Below are 17,509 nucleotides of genomic sequence, written 5' to 3'. Positions count from 1 at the left end.
AGGCGTTCTAGCACTCTTCTTTCGCACATTCTTGCTCAAACTGAGTTCATTACTGTAATTTCGTATCTTACGTTTGATACAGTAGTTTAAAATGCTTGTGGAAGCATCTTTGCCAACACCTGAAAGTTAGTATGAAAAGAGGGCTGGCAGGTGCAGCGACGTAAAAATGAAAAAATGAGATAGAGCCAACAGCACCTTTTTTTTTTTTTTTTTTTTAACGTAATAAACTTTTATTTACAAAATAACAAATACAGTCATGAGATTCCAAGGTATTTTCAATTTCAATTTCAGTTAGTTATCGAGTCTTTTTCTTTTCTTTACTGATATGTAACTTTGTTGCAATTGTCTGTTTCATTATATTTTGTGCATTTGCAGGTTGATTTACACTGTTGCACTGATTTGTAAGTCAGTGGAGCAAGAATATTTCATTTTTCAGTTTTGTTTGCGTTTTTGTTAAATTTTATGGGTTATTGATTCAAACACTTCTAAGTTCTTTACTTTAGGTCGAGTTTTGGTCTGGTGCCATTATGTGGCTTGTAACTATTATTAGAGATGTCTTATTGGCTAAGGCTTACATTTAAGAGACAAAGGACAATGACAAATATGTATGAATGAATATTATATATATATAGCGAGGTGTCCACGAGATGGTGGTTGAGGGGAAGAGAGCGAGAGAGGGAGAGAGAGAGAGAAATAGAGGGACAGAGAGAGAGAGAGAGAGAGAGTGAGAGGGCGATATGGAACACATTTGAAACATAATTAAGGAATATTTCTATAAGTGGACAACTATATTCTAGATAAGCTTAACATGATTAAATAGGGATTGAATATAGCACCCGGTGTTCCCAGGCGGTCACCCATCCAAGTACTAACCGGGCCCGATGTTGCTTAACTTCGGTGATCGGACGAGAACCGGTGTATTCAACATGGTATGGCCGTTGGCGTCCTTATACTGTAGCCGCGCCACAGAAGAAGCGTTCGCCTCTTCTCCCAACACACGCAATAGCCGCTTTCCGTGGCACATTTGACGCAAAGCATGTCTTTCCACCTCGAGGGTGGCGCGGAGTGCGCGCTCGCCTCGGCGTCTCATAGGCGACTGCCGAACCAAGGTGAGACGCACAACACAGCTGCTGGATGCACCGCCTGTCATTCGTTTGGTGCGTGCGGCCTCCGACACTGGCTGGCGACGCACCTTGTTCCTGTTATCCGGCGCAGGGCTTGCGCGCGGCCGGGCGGCGGGGGGGGGGCTGCGCGCGGTGTGGCGGTGTCCTGCTGGACCGACGGAAGCTTTCTCACCTGCCTGACACGCGCCGCGCTTCCAGATATTTGCGTAATTTGCGCGGTGCATTCTCGCCTGCCGTGTCGCCTCCCCTTCCGTCCCGACTTGTCCCGACTTTGCTCGACTGCCGCTCGCTGCCGCTCGGGTCGCGGTCCATATGACAGCACAAGCGCGAGAAACGTCTGCGGGAGGACAAATGAATCAATGTATGATTACAAATCGAATTTGGAGCTGTACGCCGCTGCAGAGCGATAGGCGCTATCGTATTTCGGAGCATACCGCCCGATTCGTACTGTTTTGTCGTTTTCAAAGACTTCCTGGCAAACTTGGTTAGCACATTCTCCTTCAAACTGAGTTAGTTACTGCAGTTTCGTTTCTTACGACCGTTTAAAATGCTTAAGGAAGTCTCTTTGTCACAACAGAAAGGTAGTACGGAAAGAGGGCTGGCAGGAGTAGCGACTAAAAAGCGAAAAATGAACACAGCCAGAGTTCCCAGGCGCTCACCCTTCCGAGTACTAACGTTGCTGCTTCACTTCGGTGATCGGACGAGAACAGAAGATTTTATTTCTTCTTCTTCTTCTTCTTCTTCTTCTTCTTCTTCTTTTTTTGTTTGTTTGTTTTTGTTTATTTACTTTGCGGAATTTAGCACCGCTACAAAACAGTAGGCCCTGACGTATTTCAAAACTCATCTGTCGATTCGTAGTGTGTTGTTATTTCCGAGGCGTTCTAGCACTCTTCTTTCGCACATTCTTGCTCAAACTGAGTTCATTACTGTAATTTCGTATCTTACGTTTGATACAGTAGTTTAAAATGCTTGTGGAAGCATCTTTGCCAACACCTGAAAGTTAGTATGAAAAGAGGGCTGGCAGGTGCAGCGACGTAAAAATGAAAAAATGAGATAGAGCCAACAGCACCTTTTTTTTTTTTTTTTTTTTAACGTAATAAACTTTTATTTACAAAATAACAAATACAGTCATGAGATTCCAAGGTATTTTCAATTTCAATTTCAGTTAGTTATCGAGTCTTTTTCTTTTCTTTACTGATATGTAACTTTGTTGCAATTGTCTGTTTCATTATATTTTGTGCATTTGCAGGTTGATTTACACTGTTGCACTGATTTGTAAGTCAGTGGAGCAAGAATATTTCATTTTTCAGTTTTGTTTGCGTTTTTGTTAAATTTTATGGGTTATTGATTCAAACACTTCTAAGTTCTTTACTTTAGGTCGAGTTTTGGTCTGGTGCCATTATGTGGCTTGTAACTATTATTAGAGATGTCTTATTGGCTAAGGCTTACATTTAAGAGACAAAGGACAATGACAAATATGTATGAATGAATATTATATATATATAGCGAGGTGTCCACGAGATGGTGGTTGAGGGGAAGAGAGCGAGAGAGGGAGAGAGAGAGAGAAATAGAGGGACAGAGAGAGAGAGAGAGAGAGAGTGAGAGGGCGATATGGAACACATTTGAAACATAATTAAGGAATATTTCTATAAGTGGACAACTATATTCTAGATAAGCTTAACATGATTAAATAGGGATTGAATATAGCACCCGGTGTTCCCAGGCGGTCACCCATCCAAGTACTAACCGGGCCCGATGTTGCTTAACTTCGGTGATCGGACGAGAACCGGTGTATTCAACATGGTATGGCCGTTGGCGTCCTTATACTGTAGCCGCGCCACAGAAGAAGCGTTCGCCTCTTCTCCCAACACACGCAATAGCCGCTTTCCGTGGCACATTTGACGCAAAGCATGTCTTTCCACCTCGAGGGTGGCGCGGAGTGCGCGCTCGCCTCGGCGTCTCATAGGCGACTGCCGAACCAAGGTGAGACGCACAACACAGCTGCTGGATGCACCGCCTGTCATTCGTTTGGTGCGTGCGGCCTCCGACACTGGCTGGCGACGCACCTTGTTCCTGTTATCCGGCGCAGGGCTTGCGCGCGGCCGGGCGGCGGGGGGGGGCTGCGCGCGGTGTGGCGGTGTCCTGCTGGACCGACGGAAGCTTTCTCACCTGCCTGACACGCGCCGCGCTTCCAGATATTTGCGTAATTTGCGCGGTGCATTCTCGCCTGCCGTGTCGCCTCCCCTTCCGTCCCGACTTGTCCCGACTTTGCTCGACTGCCGCTCGCTGCCGCTCGGGTCGCGGTCCATATGACAGCACAAGCGCGAGAAACGTCTGCGGGAGGACAAATGAATCAATGTATGATTACAAATCGAATTTGGAGCTGTACGCCGCTGCAGAGCGATAGGCGCTATCGTATTTCGGAGCATACCGCCCGATTCGTACTGTTTTGTCGTTTTCAAAGACTTCCTGGCAAACTTGGTTAGCACATTCTCCTTCAAACTGAGTTAGTTACTGCAGTTTCGTTTCTTACGACCGTTTAAAATGCTTAAGGAAGTCTCTTTGTCACAACAGAAAGGTAGTACGGAAAGAGGGCTGGCAGGAGTAGCGACTAAAAAGCGAAAAATGAACACAGCCAGAGTTCCCAGGCGCTCACCCTTCCGAGTACTAACGTTGCTGCTTCACTTCGGTGATCGGACGAGAACAGAAGATTTTATTTCTTCTTCTTCTTCTTCTTCTTCTTCTTCTTCTTTTTTTGTTTGTTTGTTTTTGTTTATTTACTTTGCGGAATTTAGCACCGCTACAAAACAGTAGGCCCTGACGTATTTCAAAACTCATCTGTCGATTCGTAGTGTGTTGTTATTTCCGAGGCGTTCTAGCACTCTTCTTTCGCACATTCTTGCTCAAACTGAGTTCATTACTGTAATTTCGTATCTTACGTTTGATACAGTAGTTTAAAATGCTTGTGGAAGCATCTTTGCCAACACCTGAAAGTTAGTATGAAAAGAGGGCTGGCAGGTGCAGCGACGTAAAAATGAAAAAATGAGATAGAGCCAACAGCACCTTTTTTTTTTTTTTTTTTTTAACGTAATAAACTTTTATTTACAAAATAACAAATACAGTCATGAGATTCCAAGGTATTTTCAATTTCAATTTCAGTTAGTTATCGAGTCTTTTTCTTTTCTTTACTGATATGTAACTTTGTTGCAATTGTCTGTTTCATTATATTTTGTGCATTTGCAGGTTGATTTACACTGTTGCACTGATTTGTAAGTCAGTGGAGCAAGAATATTTCATTTTTCAGTTTTGTTTGCGTTTTTGTTAAATTTTATGGGTTATTGATTCAAACACTTCTAAGTTCTTTACTTTAGGTCGAGTTTTGGTCTGGTGCCATTATGTGGCTTGTAACTATTATTAGAGATGTCTTATTGGCTAAGGCTTACATTTAAGAGACAAAGGACAATGACAAATATGTATGAATGAATATTATATATATATAGCGAGGTGTCCACGAGATGGTGGTTGAGGGGAAGAGAGCGAGAGAGGGAGAGAGAGAGAGAAATAGAGGGACAGAGAGAGAGAGAGAGAGAGAGTGAGAGGGCGATATGGAACACATTTGAAACATAATTAAGGAATATTTCTATAAGTGGACAACTATATTCTAGATAAGCTTAACATGATTAAATAGGGATTGAATATAGCACCCGGTGTTCCCAGGCGGTCACCCATCCAAGTACTAACCGGGCCCGATGTTGCTTAACTTCGGTGATCGGACGAGAACCGGTGTATTCAACATGGTATGGCCGTTGGCGTCCTTATACTGTAGCCGCGCCACAGAAGAAGCGTTCGCCTCTTCTCCCAACACACGCAATAGCCGCTTTCCGTGGCACATTTGACGCAAAGCATGTCTTTCCACCTCGAGGGTGGCGCGGAGTGCGCGCTCGCCTCGGCGTCTCATAGGCGACTGCCGAACCAAGGTGAGACGCACAACACAGCTGCTGGATGCACCGCCTGTCATTCGTTTGGTGCGTGCGGCCTCCGACACTGGCTGGCGACGCACCTTGTTCCTGTTATCCGGCGCAGGGCTTGCGCGCGGCCGGGCGGCGGGGGGGGGGCTGCGCGCGGTGTGGCGGTGTCCTGCTGGACCGACGGAAGCTTTCTCACCTGCCTGACACGCGCCGCGCTTCCAGATATTTGCGTAATTTGCGCGGTGCATTCTCGCCTGCCGTGTCGCCTCCCCTTCCGTCCCGACTTGTCCCGACTTTGCTCGACTGCCGCTCGCTGCCGCTCGGGTCGCGGTCCATATGACAGCACAAGCGCGAGAAACGTCTGCGGGAGGACAAATGAATCAATGTATGATTACAAATCGAATTTGGAGCTGTACGCCGCTGCAGAGCGATAGGCGCTATCGTATTTCGGAGCATACCGCCCGATTCGTACTGTTTTGTCGTTTTCAAAGACTTCCTGGCAAACTTGGTTAGCACATTCTCCTTCAAACTGAGTTAGTTACTGCAGTTTCGTTTCTTACGACCGTTTAAAATGCTTAAGGAAGTCTCTTTGTCACAACAGAAAGGTAGTACGGAAAGAGGGCTGGCAGGAGTAGCGACTAAAAAGCGAAAAATGAACACAGCCAGAGTTCCCAGGCGCTCACCCTTCCGAGTACTAACGTTGCTGCTTCACTTCGGTGATCGGACGAGAACAGAAGATTTTATTTCTTCTTCTTCTTCTTCTTCTTTTTTTGTTTGTTTGTTTTTGTTTATTTACTTTGCGGAATTTAGCACCGCTACAAAACAGTAGGCCCTGACGTATTTCAAAACTCATCTGTCGATTCGTAGTGTGTTGTTATTTCCGAGGCGTTCTAGCACTCTTCTTTCGCACATTCTTGCTCAAACTGAGTTCATTACTGTAATTTCGTATCTTACGTTTGATACAGTAGTTTAAAATGCTTGTGGAAGCATCTTTGCCAACACCTGAAAGTTAGTATGAAAAGAGGGCTGGCAGGTGCAGCGACGTAAAAATGAAAAAATGAGATAGAGCCAACAGCACCTTTTTTTTTTTTTTTTTTTTAACGTAATAAACTTTTATTTACAAAATAACAAATACAGTCATGAGATTCCAAGGTATTTTCAATTTCAATTTCAGTTAGTTATCGAGTCTTTTTCTTTTCTTTACTGATATGTAACTTTGTTGCAATTGTCTGTTTCATTATATTTTGTGCATTTGCAGGTTGATTTACACTGTTGCACTGATTTGTAAGTCAGTGGAGCAAGAATATTTCATTTTTCAGTTTTGTTTGCGTTTTTGTTAAATTTTATGGGTTATTGATTCAAACACTTCTAAGTTCTTTACTTTAGGTCGAGTTTTGGTCTGGTGCCATTATGTGGCTTGTAACTATTATTAGAGATGTCTTATTGGCTAAGGCTTACATTTAAGAGACAAAGGACAATGACAAATATGTATGAATGAATATTATATATATATAGCGAGGTGTCCACGAGATGGTGGTTGAGGGGAAGAGAGCGAGAGAGGGAGAGAGAGAGAGAAATAGAGGGACAGAGAGAGAGAGAGAGAGAGAGTGAGAGGGCGATATGGAACACATTTGAAACATAATTAAGGAATATTTCTATAAGTGGACAACTATATTCTAGATAAGCTTAACATGATTAAATAGGGATTGAATATAGCACCCGGTGTTCCCAGGCGGTCACCCATCCAAGTACTAACCGGGCCCGATGTTGCTTAACTTCGGTGATCGGACGAGAACCGGTGTATTCAACATGGTATGGCCGTTGGCGTCCTTATACTGTAGCCGCGCCACAGAAGAAGCGTTCGCCTCTTCTCCCAACACACGCAATAGCCGCTTTCCGTGGCACATTTGACGCAAAGCATGTCTTTCCACCTCGAGGGTGGCGCGGAGTGCGCGCTCGCCTCGGCGTCTCATAGGCGACTGCCGAACCAAGGTGAGACGCACAACACAGCTGCTGGATGCACCGCCTGTCATTCGTTTGGTGCGTGCGGCCTCCGACACTGGCTGGCGACGCACCTTGTTCCTGTTATCCGGCGCAGGGCTTGCGCGCGGCCGGGCGGCGGGGGGGGGGCTGCGCGCGGTGTGGCGGTGTCCTGCTGGACCGACGGAAGCTTTCTCACCTGCCTGACACGCGCCGCGCTTCCAGATATTTGCGTAATTTGCGCGGTGCATTCTCGCCTGCCGTGTCGCCTCCCCTTCCGTCCCGACTTGTCCCGACTTTGCTCGACTGCCGCTCGCTGCCGCTCGGGTCGCGGTCCATATGACAGCACAAGCGCGAGAAACGTCTGCGGGAGGACAAATGAATCAATGTATGATTACAAATCGAATTTGGAGCTGTACGCCGCTGCAGAGCGATAGGCGCTATCGTATTTCGGAGCATACCGCCCGATTCGTACTGTTTTGTCGTTTTCAAAGACTTCCTGGCAAACTTGGTTAGCACATTCTCCTTCAAACTGAGTTAGTTACTGCAGTTTCGTTTCTTACGACCGTTTAAAATGCTTAAGGAAGTCTCTTTGTCACAACAGAAAGGTAGTACGGAAAGAGGGCTGGCAGGAGTAGCGACTAAAAAGCGAAAAATGAACACAGCCAGAGTTCCCAGGCGCTCACCCTTCCGAGTACTAACGTTGCTGCTTCACTTCGGTGATCGGACGAGAACAGAAGATTTTATTTCTTCTTCTTCTTCTTCTTCTTTTTTTGTTTGTTTGTTTTTGTTTATTTACTTTGCGGAATTTAGCACCGCTACAAAACAGTAGGCCCTGACGTATTTCAAAACTCATCTGTCGATTCGTAGTGTGTTGTTATTTCCGAGGCGTTCTAGCACTCTTCTTTCGCACATTCTTGCTCAAACTGAGTTCATTACTGTAATTTCGTATCTTACGTTTGATACAGTAGTTTAAAATGCTTGTGGAAGCATCTTTGCCAACACCTGAAAGTTAGTATGAAAAGAGGGCTGGCAGGTGCAGCGACGTAAAAATGAAAAAATGAGATAGAGCCAACAGCACCTTTTTTTTTTTTTTTTTTTTAACGTAATAAACTTTTATTTACAAAATAACAAATACAGTCATGAGATTCCAAGGTATTTTCAATTTCAATTTCAGTTAGTTATCGAGTCTTTTTCTTTTCTTTACTGATATGTAACTTTGTTGCAATTGTCTGTTTCATTATATTTTGTGCATTTGCAGGTTGATTTACACTGTTGCACTGATTTGTAAGTCAGTGGAGCAAGAATATTTCATTTTTCAGTTTTGTTTGCGTTTTTGTTAAATTTTATGGGTTATTGATTCAAACACTTCTAAGTTCTTTACTTTAGGTCGAGTTTTGGTCTGGTGCCATTATGTGGCTTGTAACTATTATTAGAGATGTCTTATTGGCTAAGGCTTACATTTAAGAGACAAAGGACAATGACAAATATGTATGAATGAATATTATATATATATAGCGAGGTGTCCACGAGATGGTGGTTGAGGGGAAGAGAGCGAGAGAGGGAGAGAGAGAGAGAAATAGAGGGACAGAGAGAGAGAGAGAGAGAGAGTGAGAGGGCGATATGGAACACATTTGAAACATAATTAAGGAATATTTCTATAAGTGGACAACTATATTCTAGATAAGCTTAACATGATTAAATAGGGATTGAATATAGCACCCGGTGTTCCCAGGCGGTCACCCATCCAAGTACTAACCGGGCCCGATGTTGCTTCAAGTACTAACCGGGCCCGATGTTGCTTAACTTCGGTGATCGGACGAGAACCGGTGTATTCAACATGGTATGGCCGTTGGCGTCCTTATACTGTAGCCGCGCCACAGAAGAAGCGTTCGCCTCTTCTCCCAACACACGCAATAGCCGCTTTCCGTGGCACATTTGACGCAAAGCATGTCTTTCCACCTCGAGGGTGGCGCGGAGTGCGCGCTCGCCTCGGCGTCTCATAGGCGACTGCCGAACCAAGGTGAGACGCACAACACAGCTGCTGGATGCACCGCCTGTCATTCGTTTGGTGCGTGCGGCCTCCGACACTGGCTGGCGACGCACCTTGTTCCTGTTATCCGGCGCAGGGCTTGCGCGCGGCCGGGCGGCGGGGGGGGGCTGCGCGCGGTGTGGCGGTGTCCTGCTGGACCGACGGAAGCTTTCTCACCTGCCTGACACGCGCCGCGCTTCCAGATATTTGCGTAATTTGCGCGGTGCATTCTCGCCTGCCGTGTCGCCTCCCCTTCCGTCCCGACTTGTCCCGACTTTGCTCGACTGCCGCTCGCTGCCGCTCGGGTCGCGGTCCATTTGACAGCACAAGCGCGAGAAACGTCTGCGGGAGGACAAATGAATCAATGTATGATTACAAATCGAATTTGGAGCTGTACGCCGCTGCAGAGCGATAGGCGCTATCGTATTTCGGAGCATACCGCCCGATTCGTACTGTTTTGTCGTTTTCAAAGACTTCCTGGCAAACTTGGTTAGCACATTCTCCTTCAAACTGAGTTAGTTACTGCAGTTTCGTTTCTTACGACCGTTTAAAATGCTTAAGGAAGTCTCTTTGTCACAACAGAAAGGTAGTACGGAAAGAGGGCTGGCAGGAGTAGCGACTAAAAAGCGAAAAATGAACACAGCCAGAGTTCCCAGGCGCTCACCCTTCCGAGTACTAACGTTGCTGCTTCACTTCGGTGATCGGACGAGAACAGAAGATTTTATTTCTTCTTCTTCTTCTTCTTCTTCTTCTTCTTCTTTTTTTGTTTGTTTGTTTTTGTTTATTTACTTTGCGGAATTTAGCACCGCTACAAAACAGTAGGCCCTGACGTATTTCAAAACTCATCTGTCGATTCGTAGTGTGTTGTTATTTCCGAGGCGTTCTAGCACTCTTCTTTCGCACATTCTTGCTCAAACTGAGTTCATTACTGTAATTTCGTATCTTACGTTTGATACAGTAGTTTAAAATGCTTGTGGAAGCATCTTTGCCAACACCTGAAAGTTAGTATGAAAAGAGGGCTGGCAGGTGCAGCGACGTAAAAATGAAAAAATGAGATAGAGCCAACAGCACCTTTTTTTTTTTTTTTTTTTTTAACGTAATAAACTTTTATTTACAAAATAACAAATACAGTCATGAGATTCCAAGGTATTTTCAATTTCAATTTCAGTTAGTTATCGAGTCTTTTTCTTTTCTTTACTGATATGTAACTTTGTTGCAATTGTCTGTTTCATTATATTTTGTGCATTTGCAGGTTGATTTACACTGTTGCACTGATTTGTAAGTCAGTGGAGCAAGAATATTTCATTTTTCAGTTTTGTTTGCGTTTTTGTTAAATTTTATGGGTTATTGATTCAAACACTTCTAAGTTCTTTACTTTAGGTCGAGTTTTGGTCTGGTGCCATTATGTGGCTTGTAACTATTATTAGAGATGTCTTATTGGCTAAGGCTTACATTTAAGAGACAAAGGACAATGACAAATATGTATGAATGAATATTATATATATAAGCGAGGTGTCCACGAGATGGTGGTTGAGGGGAAGAGAGCGAGAGAGGGAGAGAGAGAGAGAGAAATAGAGGGACAGAGAGAGAGAGAGAGAGAGAGTGAGAGGGCGATATGGAACACATTTGAAACATAATTAAGGAATATTTCTATAAGTGGACAACTATATTCTAGATAAGCTTAACATGATTAAATAGGGATTGAATATAGCACCCGGTGTTCCCAGGCGGTCACCCATCCAAGTACTAACCGGGCCCGATGTTGCTTAACTTCGGTGATCGGACGAGAACCGGTGTATTCAACATGGTATGGCCGTTGGCGTCCTTATACTGTAGCCGCGCCACAGAAGAAGCGTTCGCCTCTTCTCCCAACACACGCAATAGCCGCTTTCCGTGGCACATTTGACGCAAAGCATGTCTTTCCACCTCGAGGGTGGCGCGGAGTGCGCGCTCGCCTCGGCGTCTCATAGGCGACTGCCGAACCAAGGTGAGACGCACAACACAGCTGCTGGATGCACCGCCTGTCATTCGTTTGGTGCGTGCGGCCTCCGACACTGGCTGGCGACGCACCTTGTTCCTGTTATCCGGCGCAGGGCTTGCGCGCGGCCGGGCGGCGGGGGGGGGCTGCGCGCGGTGTGGCGGTGTCCTGCTGGACCGACGGAAGCTTTCTCACCTGCCTGACACGCGCCGCGCTTCCAGATATTTGCGTAATTTGCGCGGTGCATTCTCGCCTGCCGTGTCGCCTCCCCTTCCGTCCCGACTTGTCCCGACTTTGCTCGACTGCCGCTCGCTGCCGCTCGGGTCGCGGTCCATTTGACAGCACAAGCGCGAGAAACGTCTGCGGGAGGACAAATGAATCAATGTATGATTACAAATCGAATTTGGAGCTGTACGCCGCTGCAGAGCGATAGGCGCTATCGTATTTCGGAGCATACCGCCCGATTCGTACTGTTTTGTCGTTTTCAAAGACTTCCTGGCAAACTTGGTTAGCACATTCTCCTTCAAACTGAGTTAGTTACTGCAGTTTCGTTTCTTACGACCGTTTAAAATGCTTAAGGAAGTCTCTTTGTCACAACAGAAAGGTAGTACGGAAAGAGGGCTGGCAGGAGTAGCGACTAAAAAGCGAAAAATGAACACAGCCAGAGTTCCCAGGCGCTCACCCTTCCGAGTACTAACGTTGCTGCTTCACTTCGGTGATCGGACGAGAACAGAAGATTTTATTTCTTCTTCTTCTTCTTCTTCTTCTTCTTCTTCTTTTTTTGTTTGTTTGTTTTTGTTTATTTACTTTGCGGAATTTAGCACCGCTACAAAACAGTAGGCCCTGACGTATTTCAAAACTCATCTGTCGATTCGTAGTGTGTTGTTATTTCCGAGGCGTTCTAGCACTCTTCTTTCGCACATTCTTGCTCAAACTGAGTTCATTACTGTAATTTCGTATCTTACGTTTGATACAGTAGTTTAAAATGCTTGTGGAAGCATCTTTGCCAACACCTGAAAGTTAGTATGAAAAGAGGGCTGGCAGGTGCAGCGACGTAAAAATGAAAAAATGAGATAGAGCCAACAGCACCTTTTTTTTTTTTTTTTTTTTTAACGTAATAAACTTTTATTTACAAAATAACAAATACAGTCATGAGATTCCAAGGTATTTTCAATTTCAATTTCAGTTAGTTATCGAGTCTTTTTCTTTTCTTTACTGATATGTAACTTTGTTGCAATTGTCTGTTTCATTATATTTTGTGCATTTGCAGGTTGATTTACACTGTTGCACTGATTTGTAAGTCAGTGGAGCAAGAATATTTCATTTTTCAGTTTTGTTTGCGTTTTTGTTAAATTTTATGGGTTATTGATTCAAACACTTCTAAGTTCTTTACTTTAGGTCGAGTTTTGGTCTGGTGCCATTATGTGGCTTGTAACTATTATTAGAGATGTCTTATTGGCTAAGGCTTACATTTAAGAGACAAAGGACAATGACAAATATGTATGAATGAATATTATATATATATAGCGAGGTGTCCACGAGATGGTGGTTGAGGGGAAGAGAGCGAGAGAGGGAGAGAGAGAGAGAAATAGAGGGACAGAGAGAGAGAGAGAGAGAGAGTGAGAGGGCGATATGGAACACATTTGAAACATAATTAAGGAATATTTCTATAAGTGGACAACTATATTCTAGATAAGCTTAACATGATTAAATAGGGATTGTGAATATAGCACCCGGTGTTCCCAGGCGGTCACCCATCCAAGTACTAACCGGGCCCGATGTTGCTTAACTTCGGTGATCGGACGAGAACCGGTGTATTCAACATGGTATGGCCGTTGGCGTCCTTATACTGTAGCCGCGCCACAGAAGAAGCGTTCGCCTCTTCTCCCAACACACGCAATAGCCGCTTTCCGTGGCACATTTGACGCAAAGCATGTCTTTCCACCTCGAGGGTGGCGCGGAGTGCGCGCTCGCCTCGGCGTCTCATAGGCGACTGCCGAACCAAGGTGAGACGCACAACACAGCTGCTGGATGCACCGCCTGTCATTCGTTTGGTGCGTGCGGCCTCCGACACTGGCTGGCGACGCACCTTGTTCCTGTTATCCGGCGCAGGGCTTGCGCGCGGCCGGGCGGCGGGGGGGGGGCTGCGCGCGGTGTGGCGGTGTCCTGCTGGACCGACGGAAGCTTTCTCACCTGCCTGACACGCGCCGCGCTTCCAGATATTTGCGTAATTTGCGCGGTGCATTCTCGCCTGCCGTGTCGCCTCCCCTTCCGTCCCGACTTGTCCCGACTTTGCTCGACTGCCGCTCGCTGCCGCTCGGGTCGCGGTCCATATGACAGCACAAGCGCGAGAAACGTCTGCGGGAGGACAAATGAATCAATGTATGATTACAAATCGAATTTGGAGCTGTACGCCGCTGCAGAGCGATAGGCGCTATCGTATTTCGGAGCATACCGCCCGATTCGTACTGTTTTGTCGTTTTCAAAGACTTCCTGGCAAACTTGGTTAGCACATTCTCCTTCAAACTGAGTTAGTTACTGCAGTTTCGTTTCTTACGACCGTTTAAAATGCTTAAGGAAGTCTCTTTGTCACAACAGAAAGGTAGTACGGAAAGAGGGCTGGCAGGAGTAGCGACTAAAAAGCGAAAAATGAACACAGCCAGAGTTCCCAGGCGCTCACCCTTCCGAGTACTAACGTTGCTGCTTCACTTCGGTGATCGGACGAGAACAGAAGATTTTATTTCTTCTTCTTCTTCTTCTTCTTTTTTTGTTTGTTTGTTTTTGTTTATTTACTTTGCGGAATTTAGCACCGCTACAAAACAGTAGGCCCTGACGTATTTCAAAACTCATCTGTCGATTCGTAGTGTGTTGTTATTTCCGAGGCGTTCTAGCACTCTTCTTTCGCACATTCTTGCTCAAACTGAGTTCATTACTGTAATTTCGTATCTTACGTTTGATACAGTAGTTTAAAATGCTTGTGGAAGCATCTTTGCCAACACCTGAAAGTTAGTATGAAAAGAGGGCTGGCAGGTGCAGCGACGTAAAAATGAAAAAATGAGATAGAGCCAACAGCACCTTTTTTTTTTTTTTTTTTTTTAACGTAATAAACTTTTATTTACAAAATAACAAATACAGTCATGAGATTCCAAGGTATTTTCAATTTCAATTTCAGTTAGTTATCGAGTCTTTTTCTTTTCTTTACTGATATGTAACTTTGTTGCAATTGTCTGTTTCATTATATTTTGTGCATTTGCAGGTTGATTTACACTGTTGCACTGATTTGTAAGTCAGTGGAGCAAGAATATTTCATTTTTCAGTTTTGTTTGCGTTTTTGTTAAATTTTATGGGTTATTGATTCAAACACTTCTAAGTTCTTTACTTTAGGTCGAGTTTTGGTCTGGTGCCATTATGTGGCTTGTAACTATTATTAGAGATGTCTTATTGGCTAAGGCTTACATTTAAGAGACAAAGGACAATGACAAATATGTATGAATGAATATTATATATATATAGCGAGGTGTCCACGAGATGGTGGTTGAGGGGAAGAGAGCGAGAGAGGGAGAGAGAGAGAGAAATAGAGGGACAGAGAGAGAGAGAGAGAGAGAGTGAGAGGGCGATATGGAACACATTTGAAACATAATTAAGGAATATTTCTATAAGTGGACAACTATATTCTAGATAAGCTTAACATGATTAAATAGGGATTGAATATAGCACCCGGTGTTCCCAGGCGGTCACCCATCCAAGTACTAACCGGGCCCGATGTTGCTTAACTTCGGTGATCGGACGAGAACCGGTGTATTCAACATGGTATGGCCGTTGGCGTCCTTATACTGTAGCCGCGCCACAGAAGAAGCGTTCGCCTCTTCTCCCAACACACGCAATAGCCGCTTTCCGTGGCACATTTGACGCAAAGCATGTCTTTCCACCTCGAGGGTGGCGCGGAGTGCGCGCTCGCCTCGGCGTCTCATAGGCGACTGCCGAACCAAGGTGAGACGCACAACACAGCTGCTGGATGCACCGCCTGTCATTCGTTTGGTGCGTGCGGCCTCCGACACTGGCTGGCGACGCACCTTGTTCCTGTTATCCGGCGCAGGGCTTGCGCGCGGCCGGGCGGCGGGGGGGGGGCTGCGCGCGGTGTGGCGGTGTCCTGCTGGACCGACGGAAGCTTTCTCACCTGCCTGACACGCGCCGCGCTTCCAGATATTTGCGTAATTTGCGCGGTGCATTCTCGCCTGCCGTGTCGCCTCCCCTTCCGTCCCGACTTGTCCCGACTTTGCTCGACTGCCGCTCGCTGCCGCTCGGGTCGCGGTCCATATGACAGCACAAGCGCGAGAAACGTCTGCGGGAGGACAAATGAATCAATGTATGATTACAAATCGAATTTGGAGCTGTACGCCGCTGCAGAGCGATAGGCGCTATCGTATTTCGGAGCATACCGCCCGATTCGTACTGTTTTGTCGTTTTCAAAGACTTCCTGGCAAACTTGGTTAGCACATTCTCCTTCAAACTGAGTTAGTTACTGCAGTTTCGTTTCTTACGACCGTTTAAAATGCTTAAGGAAGTCTCTTTGTCACAACAGAAAGGTAGTACGGAAAGAGGGCTGGCAGGAGTAGCGACTAAAAAGCGAAAAATGAACACAGCCAGAGTTCCCAGGCGCTCACCCTTCCGAGTACTAACGTTGCTGCTTCACTTCGGTGATCGGACGAGAACAGAAGATTTTATTTCTTCTTCTTCTTCTTCTTCTTTTTTTGTTTGTTTGTTTTTGTTTATTTACTTTGCGGAATTTAGCACCGCTACAAAACAGTAGGCCCTGACGTATTTCAAAACTCATCTGTCGATTCGTAGTGTGTTGTTATTTCCGAGGCGTTCTAGCACTCTTCTTTCGCACATTCTTGCTCAAACTGAGTTCATTACTGTAATTTCGTATCTTACGTTTGATACAGTAGTTTAAAATGCTTGTGGAAGCATCTTTGCCAACACCTGAAAGTTAGTATGAAAAGAGGGCTGGCAGGTGCAGCGACGTAAAAATGAAAAAATGAGATAGAGCCAACAGCACCTTTTTTTTTTTTTTTTTTTTAACGTAATAAACTTTTATTTACAAAATAACAAATACAGTCATGAGATTCCAAGGTATTTTCAATTTCAATTTCAGTTAGTTATCGAGTCTTTTTCTTTTCTTTACTGATATGTAACTTTGTTGCAATTGTCTGTTTCATTATATTTTGTGCATTTGCAGGTTGATTTACACTGTTGCACTGATTTGTAAGTCAGTGGAGCAAGAATATTTCATTTTTCAGTTTTGTTTGCGTTTTTGTTAAATTTTATGGGTTATTGATTCAAACACTTCTAAGTTCTTTACTTTAGGTCGAGTTTTGGTCTGGTGCCATTATGTGGCTTGTAACTATTATTAGAGATGTCTTATTGGCTAAGGCTTACATTTAAGAGACAAAGGACAATGACAAATATGTATGAATGAATATTATATATATATAGCGAGGTGTCCACGAGATGGTGGTTGAGGGGAAGAGAGCGAGAGAGGGAGAGAGAGAGAGAAATAGAGGGACAGAGAGAGAGAGAGAGAGAGAGTGAGAGGGCGATATGGAACACATTTGAAACATAATTAAGGAATATTTCTATAAGTGGACAACTATATTCTAGATAAGCTTAACATGATTAAATAGGGATTGAATATAGCACCCGGTGTTCCCAGGCGGTCACCCATCCAAGTACTAACCGGGCCCGATGTTGCTTAACTTCGGTGATCGGACGAGAACCGGTGTATTCAACATGGTATGGCCGTTGGCGTCCTTATACTGTAGCCGCGCCACAGAAGAAGCGTTCGCCTCTTCTCCCAACACACGCAATAGCCGCTTTCCGTGGCACATTTGACGCAAAGCATGTCTTTCCACCTCGAGGGTGGCGCGGAGTGCGCGCTCGCCTCGGCGTCTCATAGGCGACTGCCGAACCAAGGTGAGACGCACAACACAGCTGCTGGATGCACCGCCTGTCATTCGTTTGGTGCGTGCGGCCTCCGACACTGGCTGGCGACGCACCTTGTTCCTGTTATCCGGCGCAGGGCTTGCGCGCGGCCGGGCGGCGGGGGGGGGGCTGCGCGCGGTGTGGCGGTGTCCTGCTGGACCGACGGAAGCTTTCTCACCTGCCTGACACGCGCCGCGCTTCCAGATATTTGCGTAATTTGCGCGGTGCATTCTCGCCTGCCGTGTCGCCTCCCCTTCCGTCCCGACTTGTCCCGACTTTGCTCGACTGCCGCTCGCTGCCGCTCGGGTCGCGGTCCATATGACAGCACAAGCGCGAGAAACGTCTGCGGGAGGACAAATGAATCAATGTATGATTACAAATCGAATTTGGAGCTGTACGCCGCTGCAGAGCGATAGGCGCTATCGTATTTCGGAGCATACCGCCC

General features: G+C 45.6%; 8 non-coding genes and 1 pseudogene across 8 annotated transcripts; all 9 read right to left on the bottom strand.

Moving 5' to 3' along the window:
* Positions 1 to 824: 824 nt before the first annotated feature.
* On the bottom strand, positions 825 to 943 carry LOC124593226. Its single transcript, XR_006977884.1, has one exon. It is a non-coding gene; the product is annotated as a 5S ribosomal RNA (ribosomal RNA).
* Positions 944 to 2,822: 1,879 nt separating this feature from the next.
* On the bottom strand, positions 2,823 to 2,941 carry LOC124593225. The gene has a single exon (XR_006977883.1). It is a non-coding gene; the product is annotated as a 5S ribosomal RNA (ribosomal RNA).
* A 1,875-nt stretch (positions 2,942 to 4,816) lies between these two features.
* Positions 4,817 to 4,935, bottom strand: LOC124593224. The gene has a single exon (XR_006977882.1). It is a non-coding gene; the product is annotated as a 5S ribosomal RNA (ribosomal RNA).
* A 1,864-nt stretch (positions 4,936 to 6,799) lies between these two features.
* On the bottom strand, positions 6,800 to 6,918 carry LOC124593223. The gene has a single exon (XR_006977881.1). It is a non-coding gene; the product is annotated as a 5S ribosomal RNA (ribosomal RNA).
* A 1,864-nt stretch (positions 6,919 to 8,782) lies between these two features.
* Positions 8,783 to 8,929, bottom strand: LOC124593232 (annotated as a pseudogene).
* A 1,877-nt stretch (positions 8,930 to 10,806) lies between these two features.
* On the bottom strand, positions 10,807 to 10,925 carry LOC124593222. The gene has a single exon (XR_006977880.1). It is a non-coding gene; the product is annotated as a 5S ribosomal RNA (ribosomal RNA).
* Positions 10,926 to 12,803: 1,878 nt separating this feature from the next.
* LOC124593221 lies at positions 12,804 to 12,922 on the bottom strand. The gene has a single exon (XR_006977879.1). It is a non-coding gene; the product is annotated as a 5S ribosomal RNA (ribosomal RNA).
* A 1,865-nt stretch (positions 12,923 to 14,787) lies between these two features.
* Positions 14,788 to 14,906, bottom strand: LOC124593220. Its single transcript, XR_006977878.1, has one exon. It is a non-coding gene; the product is annotated as a 5S ribosomal RNA (ribosomal RNA).
* Positions 14,907 to 16,770: 1,864 nt separating this feature from the next.
* LOC124593219 lies at positions 16,771 to 16,889 on the bottom strand. Its single transcript, XR_006977877.1, has one exon. It is a non-coding gene; the product is annotated as a 5S ribosomal RNA (ribosomal RNA).
* Between the last annotated feature and the right edge of the window lie 620 nt (positions 16,890 to 17,509).

This window comes from Schistocerca americana, unplaced genomic scaffold (genome assembly GCF_021461395.2).
Source record: "Schistocerca americana isolate TAMUIC-IGC-003095 unplaced genomic scaffold, iqSchAmer2.1 HiC_scaffold_974, whole genome shotgun sequence".
Taxonomy (NCBI): Eukaryota; Metazoa; Arthropoda; class Insecta; order Orthoptera; family Acrididae; genus Schistocerca; species Schistocerca americana.
This window is presented reverse-complemented; position numbering and strand designations above follow the sequence as displayed.